General features: G+C 38.6%; 1 long non-coding RNA gene across 1 annotated transcript; it reads right to left on the reverse strand.

The window, feature by feature from the left end:
* Positions 1-933: 933 nt before the first annotated feature.
* Positions 934-8707, reverse strand: LOC138170093 (uncharacterized). The gene is made up of 2 exons (XR_011170538.1): positions 8560-8707; positions 934-1151 (listed from the first exon to the last, which is right to left on the reverse strand). It is a non-coding gene; the product is annotated as an uncharacterized lncRNA (long non-coding RNA).
* Positions 8708-15688: the final 6981 nt, after the last annotated feature.

Raw genomic sequence — 15688 nt, forward strand, 5'->3', positions numbered from 1 at the left:
TTTGTGTTGCCTTGGAATCAGATCGGAAAGAGAAAGTGTGTCTGTTCCCTAGCAGGTACTCTCCAGTCTCAACTCAATAACCTTATTCTAAATTTCCCTCTTGTAAACTGGTACAGGAAAAGGAGACGCTTTGTTTTTTCCCAATTAAAGGCGATGGTCGAGCAGCTGTTACCAGTAACAATAAGGCCACTATTGCTGAGACAAACATTTTCCCTGATGATGCATGGGAACACTAAATCCAAACCACATTGTTTAGCTTTCACTCCAGCTAAGGGGTATGTCACATCCCTGAAAGTAAATGGGAGAGATCATAGTTTAGAAAATATGACAAAATTGAAAACTTAAAGCTGTACTACACAGTAACATCCTTTAGCAGGGGGAAATAATTGATATAAGAGGTTGTGGATGTGTTTTCATGGCAGTTTATTAGTTTGGGGATGTCTTGAGTCAGCAAAGCTAACTAAAGTGATGGTGAGTCAGCCTTGCCCCAGGGGACCAGTGGAGAGGCGGGTACATACAGTGTGAGTGTGTGTGTGTGTGTGTGTGTGTGTGTGTGTGTGTGTGCATGTGTCCGTGTATGCATGTGTGAACCTTCACCACAGAGAAACAGACATAGATAGCTCTACAGAACTTAACAGCCTCTTAGATCACTTTCCTCTTACCTGTTTCTACCCTGTTTGTCTCTGACATCAGATGCCAACATGTGATTTATGTGACCCTGATGTTCTTGGGTTTCCTTTTTTTTTTTTCTGTGCGTCCCAAGAGCACTACAGTCTGTTCTCACTGTGTAATGGACTTAGTTTGCTCAGGGGTGATAGCAAGTTCTGGGGTAGAGAATGTAGGAAAAGGAATGCGAGAACCCAAAAGGAAAGATACATTTAGGGGTTAAATGATGATGGAACTGCTTTCATAGGACCAAGATCCTCAGTGGTATTATCTTTGAAATTCACATTTTATTTTCCAGGGGGATCATCTCCAATAGTCTCTCACTAAAGACTTAGGTGGTTCAAATGATCACATAGCTGACCCTGTGGCATTGGGAAACAGAGTACATGCAAGGCACCATAAGGAGGAGATAAAACCTCCAAAGCTTTCTTTCCAAGAAATGTCAATTGTTTTCCAGCTGTTGTCTGACTCGTCCTCACGACATCCTGTTGAAGCAAGCATAGATAAAGAAAGTGAGATGTTTCCTAACTTAAAAAAATATGTCTGGCACAGCATCTTCTGCCTAAATTTTTCTCATTATGATCACTAGTGTGTATCATATGACTTCGGTATAGCAACCCTTGCTTAATGGAAACAGAAGAGAGAGCCCAGGACCAAAATTCATATACCTGAATGTGAAAATGTCCTTATGGAGGGGATTATTTGAAACTTTGAAAATGAAAGGGACCTCATTTCTGCTACAAATAATAAAAGTTTTAGAATTTTTAGAGCTAGAAGGAACCTTAAGCACTATCTTGTCTATCCTTTCTCCATTTTACAGATAAGGAAACTGAGGCTCGAAAAGGGTGACTTGTCTAGGACTTACAAATAATTAGCTAACATATTAACTAAAGTCATGATTATCAATAGAAGGTATGTTTGGAGGCTTTGAAAATGAAACAACATAGATATCTATGATTTACCACATCTGTGTAATTAAGAAAATTATATGTATAATTTATATATATGCAATATATATACATGAATATAAATTTGTATAAAAAGAAGCTAAGTTACATTTTATAGATTTGATCTGGCAAACATGTAGCATCTACTTTTGTGATTCATTAGCACTATTGGGAGGATATAAGTATGATACATGTAGTACTTGTGTATTTTGAGTCAAAGTTATAACTGCCACCATGGGGTTGATTCCAATAATCACCATGGCATTGTGGGACCTATCAAATATATTCAAGGCATCTGAAGGAGGAGATAACTGCCCCCCCCCTTTCCAAGAAACACCAATTGTTTTCCAGCTGCTGTATAATCTGTGCCTGAAACTATGTATATACAACATGTATAATTTACTCCAAATCAATCTAACAACTTTCAAGAAAGTCCAATTGTGCAGCTGTTGGTAATACCACCCTAGACCATTTCCAATAAGTCTAAATTCAACAATATCATAAGTTCTTCATTCAGAAAGCAAAATGAAAGTCATAAAAATACACTGAGGAGGTGAGCAGAAAGGACAGTATGTTTGGACAGGACGTGTGAGCATGCAGGAAATCCCTGGGCCAGAACTTGGATGTAGCCATAGTCTTCTTCAGTGGATTTCTAGGGGGTTAAAACAAACTGCCCCAACTGTCTTCTATTGATCCCTGAGGCTCAGTCAACTTTTGGAGGCCTGGATGATTAACTCTTTTCCTGCCAGGCTTTGTTTTTTGGCACCTGGCACTGCCAGTAGGAGTAATATCCTGCCAGGTTAGGGACTGAGCTGCCAGGCTTCCAAGGCCTGTCTTGTAGATGCATGGTCTAATTAGCATCAGACTTCTAGAGGCATTGTGGGCTTTGTCCATCACCAATTTTAAGAACCCTAAGCCATGCTCTCCAGCAAAGTCAGGCAGCCTCAGACACCGCCCTCTCAGAAAGAGAAGTCATTCATGCTTTTGTTTCACAACACTTGGGCTGAGTTCAAAGTTTTTAACAAACTAGAAAAGGTTTTCAGGGAAACACTGACTGTTGAAAGTAGGCTTTTTCAATAACTGGGACAATGCGCTAGCATGTTCCAGGAATGTATTCTGTCTTTCTCTTTAGCAGTAGGAGAGCTTCTAAGGCCAAGCTATTGCAAAAGCTTTATTTCCACAATGTACCACACCAGCCTGGAGTATCATTCAAAAGGGTTTTTTTTTAGCCTGCTAGACAAGGTGACCAGCCCATAAACTGTCAATTATGCCTTTCTCCTACAGGCTTCTGTCTCTGATGGCTCTGAGGGCCAGATGTTTGAAAAAAAAAATACTGTAATTGTACCATAAATAACAATAACTACATTAGGTCAGACCCATGACCTCTCTTGCCCAGTAGTCTGACTCAGATAATGGTACAGAGACGCAGTTTTTGGAAGAGTATGGGAGGCATGGACAGTTTGTGATTTGTAGTGTTATGGGGAATAGTTGCATTGATGAAATCACTGGAATATCTGAGTCTTTGGTTTTCTTCATGATGTTGCCCTTCGAAAATAAGGGATGTGATCCAAACATCTTTGTCTTTATTTAATAACTTGTTATAGTTTCATTTTCACTTGGATGCAGTTCATTTCAGGTATGAGATTTGAGTATCCTAGGCTAGTTTTAATTCAGTTGAGTATAGATGATGGGTTCCAACCTCTAATGGACCAATTTACTTTGCTTTATTCTGTAGCCTCAGAATGCAACACTAACCATAGATATGGGTCTCAAAAATAGTATTATTTGCAAATGAAAACAATTCTTAGGTACCACCTTACACATATAAGATTGACTGATATGACAGAAAAGGAAAATGATAAATTTTCAAGCAAAAGTGGGAAAACTGGAAAACAAATGCACTGTTGGTGGAGTTGTGAACTGATTCAACCATTCTGGAGGACAATTTGGATCTATTCCCAAAGGTCTGTAAAACTGTGCATACCCTCTGATCCAGTAGCACTTCTACTAGGTCTATTTCCCAAAGAGATAAAAGGGGAAAAGAACCTATGTGTACAAAAAAATTTGCACCAGCTCTTTTTGTGGTGGCTAAGAATTAGAAATCAAGGGGATACCCATCAACTGGGGAATGGCTAAACAAGTTGTGGCATATTGTTTTAGTGGAATATTACTGAGCTATAAGAAATGACATTAGGATGATTTCAGAAAAACCTAGGAAGACTTAACATGAACTGACACAAAGTAAAGTAAGCAGAACCAGGAGATCATTGTACACAGTAACAGCAATTTTGTACAATGAAGAATTGTGAAGAACTTAGCTATTCTCAGCAAATAATGCAAGACAATTCCAAAGGACTCATGATGAAAAATACTATCCACATCCGGAGAGAGACCTGATGGAATCTGAATACAGACTGAAGCATACTATTTTTCACTTTTTAAAAAGTCTTCTTGCCAAAAGTGACTAATATGAAAACATTTTACATGATTGCACATGTATAATCTATATTAGATTGCTTACCATTTCAGGGAAAAGGGAGGGAGAAAAGGAGGGATAAAATTTGGAACTCAAAACTTTAAAAGAAAAAAAACAAATGTTAAAAATTGTTTCCCATGCAACTGGGGAAAAATAAAATCTCATTGAAAATGGTATTACTGATCACAAACCCTTCGCTCTTTGTTGATTATCTCCATTTTATCTTATTTATAGCTTGTTTGTATATAGTTGTTTGCATGTTGTCTCCCCCATTAGACAGCTCCTTGAGAGCATGAACTGTTTTTGTGTTTTTACTTTTCTTTGTATACTCAGTGCTTAGTACAGTGCCTGGCACATAGTAGGAGCTTAATAAATTCTTGTTGCCTGGCTGACTGACTCTACCCCAGGAAATGGCAGGCCAGTGTCATTCTTCTATATAAAAGGTCTATTTACTTGGTTGCAGTCATGCACTAAACCAAACCACTGCCTTATTTTTAAAAAAATACTTACAGAAGTTATGCAAATTAATTTGGACCCAGATAAAGGTCTTATAAAATCAAGTAGTGGTCATATAAAAATTTGGATTGAAATTTAAAATGCCATATCTGGTATTTGTCCTATACTCCTGTAGGCCCATGACTAGCTCCTATGTTCTTGTTGTCAACCTAATTATGGTATAAAATACTGGTTGGGAACTGGGGCTAACCGATAATTGTCGACATGCCCGTTTAAAGTTATTTGATTTGAAATAGGTATAGCCAAAGAAATAAGGAAATAATTATTTCTATTCACCCAGGAAAATAATTTAGTTACAAAACTTAATCAAATGTCCAAGTTGAAGAATATTAGGTGGCAAAACCATACTTCAGTCATACTTTTTAGATCCATGAAATACAGGTGCTTTAAAAACCCTAACCAAAATGATATTTCCCCTCAAAAAGTACAATGCATCATTTTTTTCTAAGTGAATTTCATGGAATTCCCAGTCACCCTCCTGAGTGACTCACATCCCAAGTGAATTTGCTTATGCTTAAAAAGAAAATCCAATGTCTATGTTATCACATTTCCCTCCACTTAATCAGTCCCCTGATACATGGAATTTGAAGTTTCTCAAGATAATGTACTTTCCTAACCACCATCATCTTTCCAGTTCTTCCCCCTCCATCTCCAATGAAAGCAATAAATTTTAAACTGTTGAATAATTTTCATTCCTTACTATCATACTTCTCATGACAAATTTATGTTGGACTAATGCTGTATTATCTTAATTATGTGTCTCTTCCCAATGCATTTTGGCTAGCAAGACTGGTGCAGCTATCAGTACTTTGCCAGGACATCTCTTGAAATGAAATCCATAACTGAAGGCTTTTCTTCTTTGCTAAATAAATAAAGAGCAAGCAGGCGTCGGGAGGTTTCCAAACTCAAATTGTGGCACTTCCTGCAAAGCCCAGAAAATAGTGCAAGGGACATCTTTGGGCTGCTTTTCCTGAGGCTTGATGATGTGATGGGAAGTATGTAGGCAACATCAAAGAGAGACATGGTCATATCTCCACGTTTAGAAGTCCAGCTGAAAGCCCTGGTAGTTTTCTCTCTGACAGGGAAGGTTTTTACAAGCTTGGATTTTTATCAGGCCCAGACCAACAGCTTCCTTCCCCCAGTGTGTTGCCCGCCTTTCTGACTAGCCAGATTTTTCTCACACGTCTCAAATCCCTCCTAAGTGACTCCCCACTGACTTGAACTGAGAGCTAATGCTGATCAATTACTAGCTGCCAAATCCAGCTCCCAAACCACCAGATGATTGAATTCTTTAGATTAATGGCAAATGGATTATTCTTTTCCTTTTCCTTCTCACACCCTGGCATTTCCCTCCCACCCTCTCCCTTCCTAACTCTCTGTTCTTCCCTTTTTTTTCTTTCCCAATTCTCTCCTTTCCTATACCACTCTAGTCAAATCATGCAGCTCCATATAAACATAAGTGATAAAGTTTCACAGTTTCCTCAGGTGAACAGCTACAAAACCGATCCCCCTCTTTGATCACATGAAGTAACTGGACGTTGGAGCTCAAAGGAGGCCGTAGAATAACAAGATCATTTAGGGCTTTAGAGCTGGCAGAGACTGTAGATTTTATCTATTCCAGCCCATCCTTACATATAAGTGAGTGTCTTTTACAACCCCAAGAAGTGGTCATCTAACCTTTACCTGAAGATTTCCAGTGATAGGGAACCAATCATGCTCCTCGTTAGCCCATTCCATTTTTCAATCAGCTCTTTTTTTTTCTAGGGAGTTTTTCCTTCAATGGATCCTACATATACCTTCTCTGCGTCTCTCAGTCATGGTTCTTAACAACCTTCTAAATATTTGAAGCACAACTTTTATATCCTTTATAAATCTTTTCTTCTCTAGGCTAAATATCCCTAGTTCTTTCAATTGATCTTCAGATGACATCATCTTTAGACCCCTCACCAACCTGATCACCCTTATCTAAACATTGACCGGTTAATCAATCTGTTTTAAAGTTCATTGTCCAGAACTAAACATAAGACTCCAGATGCAATCTGACATGGTCAGTATATAATAGAATTATCACTTTTCCAGTCGTAGGATCATAGGACTAGAAATTTAAAGCTGGGAAGGACTTCATGGTTCATCTAGTCCAAACTTCATTTTACAGATGAGAAAACTGAAATCAAGAGAATTTCAGTGACTCACTCAAGGATACATACAGGTGGTTAGAGACAGAAACAAGATTTGAAGTTAGATCCTTGACTCTTAAGCCAGTGTTCCTTCTACTATATGATGGTCATAATCCCTAGACACTCTCTCTTAATGCAGCCTAAAATTGCATTTTTTTTGGTTACTATCTCAAACACTTTACTCATACCTCCCCCCCATACAAACTATTGTTTAAACATGTTTTCTCAATCTTATACTTAAGAAATTGATTTTTTTGAATCCTATTATAGGACTTTTACTTGGATGGATTGTAGAGGGAATTTGGGGCAATGCTTCCGGATGACCTAATCAACACAAAACAGACATATTAACTTGTAGAAAATAAAAATCTCATGTATAGGTCATGCCAATAATGGCAAGAAAAAATATTTTGATTTATTGAGGTTTTAAAATTAATAATAATAGCTTATATAGTCATTTAAAGTTAAAAAGCATTCTGCATATATTATCTCATATGGTCCATCTAATAGCCATCTATTAAGCACTGTGCCAGGCACTGTAATATAAATCAGAGAATGAGTGGATTGGGAAAGAGCAGGAATAACTGGAATTGTGGGGGGAGTCCTGGGGATAGTTGGGATTGGGAAAGATCCTCTGTAGGAGACTGCATCTGGGCCTCCTGAAAACAAAGCTGTGATATATATAGTTCTTATCAAGTCTTACTTGATATATTATAGCTATAGACATTACAAACTGCAGCTCATCTTTATGATTTATACAGCACTCTGTAGTGTGCAGAGAACTTTCCTCACAGCTTTCCTCTGAGTTATTCATTAGCCTCTGATTTTACAGGTGAGGAGCACAAGGTTCAAAGACTTGTCCAAATTCACAGAGGTATAATGCGCTAGAGTATAAATTCATGCATCCAAAGCTCTTATAACAAAGAAATCCCTAAGAAAACCAGAGGCAGTGAGGTGGTGTCTGCCCAGGGCCAGGAGTCAGGATGAAATGTTCCTAAGTTCCATCTGACCTCAGACACTTTCTAGCTGGGTGACCCTGGGCAAGACCCTGTTTGCTTCAGTTTCCTCATCTGTAAAATGAACTAGAGACGAAAACGGCAAACCACTCCAGTATCTTTGCAAGAAAACCCCAAATGGGGTCATGAAGAGTCAGACAGGACTGAAAACAACTGAATGACACCAAGAAATCCCTGAACTGTAGAAAATGTCAGGCTCCCCCTGCAGAGGTAAATGCATTTCACAGGTAAGGGGATTTTTTTTTTGAAGTTTTATCAGGGCCTTGGAATGCAAACTTTATTCTGATTAATACTCCTCATTTATGCCCTTTCCTGTTTCTGTTTCTGTACCAAAGAATCTTCCCAGCAGAAGGACTTTCTAGAGAATTCATGGCAGTTATGCCTGCCCCTCCCCCCTCCTGCTGTGATGAGCAGGCCTGGTGGGAACATCAGTCATCCTTAGGACTTCTCTTCAGGGTCAGCTCACTCGGCAGGCTGAGGGCCTCTGTGGCAGCCATGGTTTTAAGGGGATCCTTCAACATCTGGTTTCCTGAGAGCCTTTAGTCACCTAATCCTCTGCTTCCTCAAAGAGTGGTTGTGGGAGAGGCCCCAGAGGCCTCATCACACACTGTTAAAAATATGATAAAATGAAAGTATCAAAAACACCAGTAAAAAGCACACCTCCAAGAAAGGAACCGTTCCCAGAGTGCATAAACCAACTCAAAGGGGACAATGACCCTGTAAGAGTTTTTCATTATTATTTTGACAGGATTTTTGCTTACCTCAGGTGGCAGTGCTGCCTTTTCTTTCTCAGTACTGGACATTTCTGGAGGCCTCTGGGAGGTCCCTTCTAGCTCTCCAAAGGGGTGAGTAAATGCTCACTTCTCTAAAACTTGGAAACTGGACTTGTAGAGTCAGTCAGGGGAATTGTCACATGGCAAGTCTAAGTTTTGGCTGATCTCATCGCTGCTTCGCCTGAATCTTTTACTCGGGGTAAAGCAGAAAGAGTGTTGACTCTGGAGTCAGGGGACTTGGGTTCATATCCTGCCTTTGACAATTACACATGTTATGGGGACAACCTACCTGTACCTCAGTTTCCTCTTCTGTAAGATGAAGGGAGTTGGGCTAAATGACTCCTGAGGTGCCTTCCAACTCTAGAATTATGGTCCTGTGAGTTCTCTGTACGGATCAGAGGATATACTATCCTTTGCAGAGACATATTGTGGCATGGTAGATGGTGTGCTAGACCTGGGTTCAGGTGCTCCTTCTAAACACCTACTAGTAATGTGACCCAGGGCAAGTCAGTCAATTTAAAAAGCACTCTGAAACTTACTGAAAATAAATGTCCCCAACTGTAAATGTAGGAGTGCAAAACCTGTAGGACTTACCTTACAATGTTGTTTTGAGACTCAAATGAACATGTATGTGTATTATACACACATATAGTATGTATGTACACACATGTATATATGTGTACATATATGTGTATATGTGTGCATATATAGCTTTATACATTTTAAAGTGCTCTGCAAATGAAAGTTATTATGGCTATAAGATGTATACCCCTCCAGAGTCTGACTCAGTTGTGAGGGCAAAGGAGATAATTCTTGAAATTTGTTCTATTCCATTAGTTACCTGTGAATGTATATTATGATTGGTCATGACATTTCATGAGCAACAGAACTGACCTTGACTGAATTTCTAATCTAGGCTGTACAATACATAGGCAGAGAAACCAGGAATAAATAGTAGGATAAACATTAGATACGCTTCTCTTCTGCTTGCTTATGGAATGGCAGGAAATTATAGGGATGGTCAGGACTGCACTGCCTATGTCTTAAAAAGGCACAGAAAGGTGAAGTCAAATGAATGGGTTAAGTGGGACCGAGTGGCACAGCTTCTGCAGCTTCTCATTTCCTAGCAGTGTGTGGCCCTGAGTGGGGACTTCTCATCAGGAATGGCGGGAGGGAGCCATTTATTATTGTTGTGGCTCCCCTATTGAGTCCTTTTGTCCCCCTGCTAGACCACCCTGGAAGCAGGAACAGATGACTTTTCAGGTCCCTTCCAACTCTAAGACTTTCTGATTCTATTCTCAAATTTGGTTTCTTTCTCGAGAAAGTTTATGTGTTTTCTTTCTGTATAGGAGAAAATGTTTTTGATAGGGTCTTTGGGATACCATTTCCTCCCTGTTGCCCATCTGTGTTTTTCTTCCCAGAGTAGCAACTCTTTGTTCATTTTTATTTTGGCACTGATGGTGTCTATTAGTTCCATGTCTCCAGGCTTCAGTTGTCCGTATTGCTGAAGAAAGAGAATGTTACTAACACATAGATTAGGAAGCAGCAGGGAGAAATGGAAAGAGCTGTAGAACAGGGCAGGAGACTTGATTTATACTTCAGCTTTTCCACTAGCTTAGTGACCATGGACAAGTTATTTAGTCTTACCTATAAAATAAGGGCATTAGATTAGATTATTTCTGTGGTGCCTTTGTGCTCTGGGATTTAGGCATAAAACATACCCTTGGATTTCATGTTCTTATGTGTCTGTCTGGGAATATCTGAAAATGTTTAAATCATAACTGTAGTTATTTTCTAAGTTCTAAGATGCATTGTGATTCTAAGATACACCTAAGTTCTAAAAGATATCTAAGACCAGCTGTGGCACCTGCCCACAGTACTTGCCCTTCCCCTTCCTAGTTACTCTGGAGAAGTAACAGCAGGAGCAGGTTGGAGCTGACCAAGACCTAGCATCTTCTGCCTATCTGCCTGGTTGCCCACTTTTGTGTGATGAGCAAAGAAGAGTAACTAAAGCCTTATGCTTCTGACCCTTGCTAAGTCAAAATACTTTTTGGAAAAAGTGGAATTTATTTTTCATCTATCACCCAATATTATGGCTAGCAATTTCCTACTACCTACTTTTTTCCCCTTATCCTTGTATTAATCAATGACCATGTAGGAGAAAACTGTTCCGACTGATGCTTCCTGTTTTTTCCTTCTTTTAACCTCCTTAATTCTATTCTACCCATGACCTGCTACCATGCCTTCCATGATGTCCTTTGGATTCCCTTTCCATAATGAACAAACTTCCCTTCATCTTGACTTTTTTTTCCATGCTCCTTCTATCAACTAGCCTTTGCTGAAACCTAACTCCTCCTGCTGATGACACTACATCCCTGGCCCTCCTTTCCATCCCTGGTTGTACCTTTACTCACACCTTCCAGCACACTGGTCCTGGAGGGGAAGTTGGAAAACTCCTTGCTTCCCACTGCAAATTTTGTATTCTCCTTTTACCACTATCACTCAGAAATCACTCCTCCTATGAAGTTAGCAATATCAAAAATTTCTACCCAATTCAGACTAAGGTGGCTTTGTATACTAACTTCTGTGTCATTCTCTTTCCTTTCTCAAGGAGTTGAGCACCTGGCTCCTTGTCTACTTTGTTCCTCCATAATTAACTCTTTAAAGGAGCAGAAAATTCATCCTTGATATTTTATTGGTCTAGGGAACTAGGTTTTTTGGTTGCCTAGGATGTTATGGTTCAGCCTCTGTAGAATCTGTGCTGCTCAGTCTTGATGGAATCCTTACTGCCATGGAAGTCAATCCATTTGTCTGGCTGGGTATTCCATCCATGACAAATGTAGAGACAGAGAGAGCTGAATCAGTGCTCAGTATGTCCTTATTAAACATTGTTTTCCTTGTTAATTAAGCTTCTTTTTAATGAAATATTCTATAGTGCGTGAGAGTTTCATGGCTTTCTAATCCTGGCCTTGACTTATTGGACTGCTCTGAGTTAGGCCAGGCCTGGAATAGGTCTGCACTGGATAATGGAAGAATTTGCACAAATGTTTTAATTTCATGCTTCAAATGGCCTGTGAGTTTAGACGTTTGGACCATCTCTACATCAATGTAAATCCCAACCCCTCCATACTGTAGGTAGTTTTAAGAAAAGTTGATGACCAGCCTTCTGGCATTAATCCTCTTCAAATTACCTAAGGCTGGTTCTTGACTGAAAGTTCCAGAATCTGTCTCTGGGCCCACATCAGTATCCTTTCCACTGGTGCTTTTCAGAACCCAGGGTCACCTCCACATTGAGACATCAGAGAAAGACTTTGGAGAGAAAGTCTCTTCATAGCTCATCAAATGAGTACACTGCTGAAATTCAACCTCATTGCTGGGGGAGCCAATGCTGAAAGCACATCTGTGGAATCAGATGCTCTGTTTAGGTAGGTTGTCTTTGAACGTGAATATTGTTTGCACATGGCTTTTTATTGTGGTATGAATTTGCTTTTCTTAAAGTCTTGAACTTAGTTGTCTAAGGGTTTCCTTCTCTAAGAAAATAAGGAACTGCTTTTCTCTCTTTTCCATGCCGACCATAGACATGGTTCTGTCTTCTTCTTGGACCTACAAATAGTCTAGTGTTTAAAGCTGCAGATCGTTCTGCTTTTTTCACTCTCCATTATTTCATGCAGATCTTTCCATGTTTTTCTAAAACCATTGAGCTCATTTTTTCTTATAGAGCAGTAGTATTCTATCATAATCATGACCTACAACTTGTTCAGCCATTCCCCAAATAATGGGCATCCCTGCAGTTTCCAGTTCTTTGCCACCACAAAGAGAGCTGCTATAAACATTTTAGAACATAATGCTCTTTTGCTTTTTCCCAAATCATCTTTCAAAATAGACCAAGTAGTGGCGTTTCTGAGTCAAAAGGTATAGGTTGTTTAATAATTCTTTGGGCATAGCCATCTCTAGGGTAGGGATGGGGGAGGGAAGAAAAAAAGGAAAAAGAAATTTGCATGATAATTTTGTTTTATATTTGGAAGAAATATCAAGTTATGCACAGTAGATTTGCAGTTTCATGTACAATCATATTTTTATTTTACTATGCTATAGAAATGCTTGTTTCATTTCAAAAATTAATAATAGAACTAAAAACAGAATTCTAAAAAAAATAAAGATGAAGTTGTGCTCATGGTCTCCCTCATCATTATCATTCTGGACAAAGGAGAATGTGTTGTATTCATCTGGTTGAATAATTCTTCTGGATTTATTAAACTGTAATAACCATAGGAGTAAGTACTATGTCCCCAACAGAACTAACTGCAGTATTCTGAATGCAGTAGGGATTTAATATGTCTTTAAAAAAAATTGAATTCTAGTAGTCAAATGACATTGTGTCCTTTAAACTGGACTGAGTTTATTTAAAAAAAATGATCAGGGAGTGGCTAGGTGGCACAGTGAATAGAGCACTGGCCCTGGAGTCAAGAGGACCTGAGTTCAAATCTTGCCTCAGGCATTTAACACTTATTAGCCATGTGACCTTGGGCAAGTCACAACCCCAATTGCCCTGCCTTCTCCCCTTCTAAAAGCAAAAAAACCCCCAAAAACAACACAAAACACGATCAGTTCCTATGTTTTTACATAACCACCACTTCTCCATATATTATTCTTCTTTCTCCCCTTCCAGTGAGCAAAGAGCAAATTACAACATAGAAAAAACAATGCAGCAAATCTAATTGACACATGGTCTATTCTGATAGTATATGTTTCATTCTGTATCCAGAGTCTACCACTCCTCCAAGGAAGGAAAGGAGGCACCTTAACTTGGAATGAATTCTTGTTAGTAAAGTCTTTAATGAGCCTGCTGAGTAGAGTCCTATGTCTAATATTAAGTGAGTAGGTTTAAGTACAGAATCCAGTGTATAGGAGGTGCTCAACAATGCTTATTTTGTTTTAAGTTTTAATGATTTCTTTTGTTTTCACATCATAGTTAATTTCTGAAATTTCTGAAAGTTTTAATGATTTCCTTTGTTTTTACATCTTAGTCAATTTCTGAAATACTCCTCCCTCACCCCTGAACCTTCCCTTACAACTGAGAAAACAAGACAAAACAAAAACCATTCAGCAAAACCTTCCAACACAGTTTTGTTTGCTATGTCCCTGGTGTCTATCACTTTGCGTATATATACTATAATGATTGTAGAATGACTGTTGAATTGGATTGAAATGAATTAAACACAGCAATGAGTATATATAACATTCCATTCCCGTAGACCCTCAAAATTTTATCTAGAGGGAAAATGTGTATTACTATCTATTCCCAGGGCCAAAGAGGTGCCACTATAATTAATTGGGCTATATTTATTTCAGTGTTGTTTTGGTTTATATTGTTGTACTCATATTGTTTTCCTGGTTTATTAATTTCACTCTTCCTAAGTTCATTTGGGCTTCCTATACTTCTTTGAATTTCTCATCTATCATTTCCTAAAGCACAGTAATATTAAATTATAGTCACATGCCACAAACTGTTTGCTTTGTTCCTAAGCATTCTATGAGTATTTTGGTATATGTGTAGCCTGTCTTTGACCTCCTTGGGATATATGCTCAATTGTAAGACAGATAGGTCATAGAGTATGAACAGTATGACTTTTCTCACAGAATTCTAAATTGTTTAGCCCACTTTTGGGAGCAATTCAAAGCTCCACCAACCAATAGAATATTAGTGTGTCTGTAACTCATCTAACATTTACTGATGGTAGATTTTTGTCTTTTACCGTCTCTTCCAATTTGGTAAATGTATAGTGAAACATCAGAGTTGTTTAAATTTATTATTAGTGATTTGGAGCAATCTTTCATTTTGGTATTACCTTTTAGAAAACCATTTCTTAATATTATTTAAGCATTCACAAATCAGAGCAAGGTTCTTGGTTTTATATCATTGTGTCAATTTCTTGTAGAACTTGGGCATTAAACTTTTGTCAGAAATATTTGATGCAAAGATTTTTTTTCTCATTTAACAGTTTCTTTTCTATTTCTATCTGTACTGATTTTTTTTCATTAGTACTCAGTAACATTTGAAATACTGGTAATACTTTAAGAGATTATTAGTATCTCTGTCTTTTCTACCCTCTTCTTTTGAAATGAGAATGTTTCTCAGTTCAGGGTGGAGATGAAATTCACTTGTATAAACTCTGAGCACCTACTATGCATAAGGCATTGTGTTCAAAGGACACTATTATGTTTCCCACCACTTCTTTAATATTAATAAATCAATTTATTTCATCACTTTGCCCTTTCCTTGTATTGGAGTATGAAGGGCTCACACAGTTTTACCTCCAAAAATGACAAGTCTGTTTGGAGAGACAAAAATATCTCTCCAAACAGACTCCAGACATTTTGTTCCTTCTGTGTTGGAGTGTCTCATTGGCCTAGTCTGAATGCATTTCCTTGGAAGAAAGGTGATCTTTTCTAAAAATGCTATACGGTCACAGAATTCCCTACACTTCCAGCGTGAGGAAAAATTCTTGGGCCAAAGAGAGCTGAGATTTATTCAGAACTCTTGAAAGGACATGCTATTTTCCTTTGTGAAATGGTAACTCACATTTATATAATGCTTTCAGTTTACAAAGTGCTACCTGATGGTGGCAATTCTTGTTATGAGCCCTGGAGCATATGAGCTTTCAGGTAGACTACTGGGTATATTCTTCCATTAAGAATCTGTTAATGAGCCTGCCACACCCCAAATCTGTTAAAGGCTAGTATTTTTTCCAACTAGGCTTCTTGTTTGGCAATGGCTAATAGAGTGTGGGGCGGGCTGAACCTGACTGAGTAAACACATAATTTGGCATGAAATCGAGAGAGGTATTTAATGAGAACTATCAAGTATATAGTGGGTGTAAGCAGGCTGCAACACATTATAAGCAAGAAATTATTCAAGATATGGGGTAAAGTAATCTAAAAATGTGGGAAGGATTAAAAGGATGTACCGGATGCATGGAAAGATATTGATCCTTAAGCAATGGATACCCTGGGGACTCCATTGTTACTCTCAAGAGAATGTGAAAAAGTTCCTCCCCCCTCAACTCCCAGGTCACCAAGTGGACCATTTGTGCTGAGCCTTTGGAAGGATGCAAAC

Source organism: Petaurus breviceps, unplaced genomic scaffold (assembly GCF_028583685.1).
Source record: "Petaurus breviceps papuanus isolate PSGF00001 unplaced genomic scaffold, PetGlider_PUasm1.0 38, whole genome shotgun sequence".
Lineage (NCBI taxonomy): Eukaryota > Metazoa > Chordata > Mammalia > Diprotodontia > Petauridae > Petaurus > Petaurus breviceps.